Here is a 4085-nt window from a genome sequence, read left to right on the forward strand (position 1 = left end):
TATTGCCAAGTAATATTCCATTGTGTATATACCCCACAGTTTCTTTATTCATTCATCTACTGAAGGGTTTCTAGGTTGGTTCCACAGTTTAGCTATTATGAATTGTGCTGCTATAAATATTGATGTAGCTTCTTCCCTGTAGTGTGCTGTTTTCATGTCCTTTGGGTATAGACGGAGGAGTGAGATAGCTGGGCCAAATGGTGGTTCTATTCCAAGCCTTCTAAGGAATCTCCATACTGCTTTCCAGATTGGCTGCACCAACTTGCAATCCCACCAGCAATGTATGACTGTGCCTTTTCCCCCACATCCTTGCCAACACTTATTGTTTTTTGTATTCTTAATAGCTGCCATTCTGACGGACTGAGATGAAATCTTAGAGTAGTTTTGAGTTGCATTTATGTAATAGCTAGAGATGTTGAACATTTTTTTCATATATTTGTTGATTTGGTATTTTGTTATTTTGGGATTTAGCTTTTTGTGTTCTTTATATACCCTAGAGATTAGTGCTCTATCTGATGTGCAAGTGGTAAAAATTTGTTCCCAAGCTGTAGGCTTTCTATTCACTTCATTGTTGATTGATTTTTTTCTGAGAAGAAGCATATTAGTTTGAATCCATCCCATTTATTAATTCTTAATTTTAATTATTGTGCTATAGGAGTCTTATTAAGGAAGTTGAGGCCTAATCTGATATGATGGAAATTTGGCCTACTTTTCTTCTATTAGATGCAAGTCTCTGGTTTAATTCCTAGGTCCTTGATCCACTTTGAGTTGAGTTTTGTGCATGGTGAGAGATAGGAGTTTAATTTCATTTTGTTGGATATGGATTTCCAGTTCTCCCAACACCATTTGTTGAAGAGTCTATCTTTTCTCCAATGTATGTTTTTGACACCTTTGTCTAATATAAAATAACTGTAATTATGTGGGTTAGTCTCTGTGTCCTCTATTCTGTACATTGGTCTACCAATCTATTTTGGTTCCAATACCATGCTGTTTTTGTTACTATTGCTCTGTAGTATAGTTCTTAAACTATAGACTGGTATAGTGATAACCCCTGCTTCCCTTTTCTTGCTAAGGATTGCTTTAGCTAATCTTGGTCTTTTAACTAATACCAATACTCTTTAATTTATTTTAGGAAATATAAAAAGAGGGAGCACTTCCAAACTCATTCCATGAGGCCAATGTCACCCTTATTTCAAAACCAGGCAAAGACACATCAAAGAAAGAAAACATCAGTCCAATATCTCTAATTTATAGAGATGTAAAAATTTTCAATAAAATTCTGGCAAATCAAATACGAAAACATATCAAAAAGATAGTACACCATGATCAAGTGGGGTTCATCCCAGGGATGCAAGTTTGGTTCAACATATGGAAATCAATAAGCGTAATTCATCATATCAATAGACTTAAAGATAAGAACCATATGATCATCTCAATGGATGCAGAAAAAGCATTTGACAAAATATAGCTCACAATCATGTTCAAAACACAAGGAAAACTAGGGACAACAGGAACATATCTCAACATTGTAAAGGCTATCTATGCTAAGCCCCAGGCCAACATCATTCTAAATGGAGAAAAATTGAAAATATTCCCTAAAAACTGGAACAAGACTGGAATGCCCTCTTTCACCACTTCTATTTAACATAGTTCTTGAAACACTGGCCAAAGCAATTAGACAGATGAAAGAAATTAAAGGAATAGATAGGAAAAGAAGAATTCAAATTAGCACTATTTGCTGACAATATGATTCTATAGTTATAAGACCCCCAAAATTCCACCAGAAAACTTCTAGAACTGGTAAATGAATTCAGCAAAGTAGCAGGATATAAAATCAAAGGCATTTCTGTATATCAGTGACAAGTCCTCTGAAAGGGAAATGAGGAAAACTACCTCATTTATAATAGCCTCAAAAAAATAAAATAAAATACTTGGGAATCAACTTAACAAAAGAGGTAAAGGATCTAGACAATGAAAATTACAGAATCCTAAAGAAAGAAGTTAAAAAAGACCTTAGAAGATGGAAAGATCTCTGTTGTTCTTGGATAGGCAGAATTAATATTGTGAAAATGACCATATTACCAAAAGCACTATATAGATTTATGCAATTCCAATCAAAATCCCAATGTCATTCCTCATAGAAATAAAAAAAGCAGTCATGAAATTCATCTGGAAAAATAAGAGACTCAGAATAGCTAAAGTGATCATTAGCAAGAAGAGTGAAGCAGGTGGTATCACTCTTACACTAGACTACAGAGCAATAGTAATAAAACAGTTGCTTCTTAAATATCTCAAAGAATCACAGATTTGCAAAGACTTCAGAGAGGTTAGTAAGCTACTGCACACAGCCAAATATGTTTTGCCACCTACCTGTATTTGTAATAATGTTTTATTGACACACAGAAATGCTCATTCATTTATATACTATCTAGAGCTTCTTTTGCATTAAAATAGAAGAATTGAATAGATGGGACAGACAGCATATGTTAAACAAAGTCTAAAACATTTATTCGTCCTTTTACAGAAGAAATGTGTTGACTCCAACCTGATCTGATCTCCTCATTTTGTGGATGAAACAACTGGATCCTAGAAAGATTAAGGGACTAGACCAAGATCACACCACTAACAGAATTGGGGTTGAATCATACATATTTTGAGGAAGGAGGATGATAAATATCAGAACGTTGCAAAAGTGTTTTAACAGAAGAATGAGGGTGAAAATAAGTGTGCCATGATTTGATTTACCCAAAGACAAAAACTAGCTCAACTGTTTTACTTCTCTTAGTGAATAGATGAGTTGTCTTTATGTCATACAAATGCAGCAGATGCAAGACTCCAGTCAAGTGATATCACAATTTAATGCAGTTAGGTTCCTGTTTTCCAAAGAAGAACAGAGTATATTTACTGGTTGCCCTCCTGTGTTTCAGAACTATATTCCTCAAAAGTTGAATAATTGATGGTAAGTCAAGGAAGACATTTTTGTAATTGCTGAAATCTTGAATGTATTAACACTGACTAACTGTCCCTGGGTTGTGCTGTGGCACCAGCTGACAGTGATGAAATCTATAGAAGTAGGGCACATTTCCATAACATGAATATTCAGGTTTGGTGATGCAAGAATTATTATTAAACCACTGAGAAGGAACACGTTCTCCTTATTATTTGATTGAATACTAAACACTGCCTTTTAAAAATAATTCAGTATGAATACTTTGATAATGAGGAAAGAGTGATGCTTGGGGAAAAATGCATACATTTTCTTCTGATACATAAGCAGGAAATTAAATTAAGTTAAACTATATAACACATCTAGAGGAACTATTTTGGAATCATTAGCTATATTTCATCTAAATCTGTCTTACATATGCTGAATTATAATGTAATAGAAGCCCAGCTAGAACTTGATTTATGATTTATATAAAAATAGAATATGTAAAGAAGCATAGTTGCGCATAAATAAAGACCCCTGAAAATAAATAGAATGCCTGTCACAAATAACAGTGATATTTAGACATTGAATACGTTTGCCACAGGTCTGAGTAGAGATATTTGCATTTATGTAAATGATAGTATGTAACTCTCAAAGATCTCTAAGGATCCCTGGTACACAGTTGAAGGGCCATCATGTATGAAGTAATTTTGTTCCTCATAGCAGTGATTATGTATAGATTATAGAAAAGAAAGGGAACTGATTTCACTCATTATCATTCATATATGAATTAAGCCTCTGAAACATGGATTAGACAATGGATTAGACTCTGATTCTACACTAATAAAATAGATAACAGAATCCCTGTCCTCTGAAATACATGATGTAAATGAAGTACAGGCAGGGAAAGAGGCAATTCCAACAAAGAATGATGTATGGTCTGTACTACAGAGAATATGTCTATAACACAGGATGCTATGGAGAGTAACCGCTCCCTTTTGTCAGCTTTTCATTGTTTGTTTCTAGTTCTTCTCCATCAATCAATTTAGGAGACATTGTCCCTAAGGCCAAGATTTGGCTAGATATCATTCTGCTATTCTTATCCTACCTCCTCCTGCCTTGTAGGTATCAGATGTCTAGTCTTGACTTAACAGTA

This window comes from Callospermophilus lateralis, chromosome 1 (genome assembly GCF_048772815.1).
Source record: "Callospermophilus lateralis isolate mCalLat2 chromosome 1, mCalLat2.hap1, whole genome shotgun sequence".
Lineage (NCBI taxonomy): Eukaryota > Metazoa > Chordata > Mammalia > Rodentia > Sciuridae > Callospermophilus > Callospermophilus lateralis.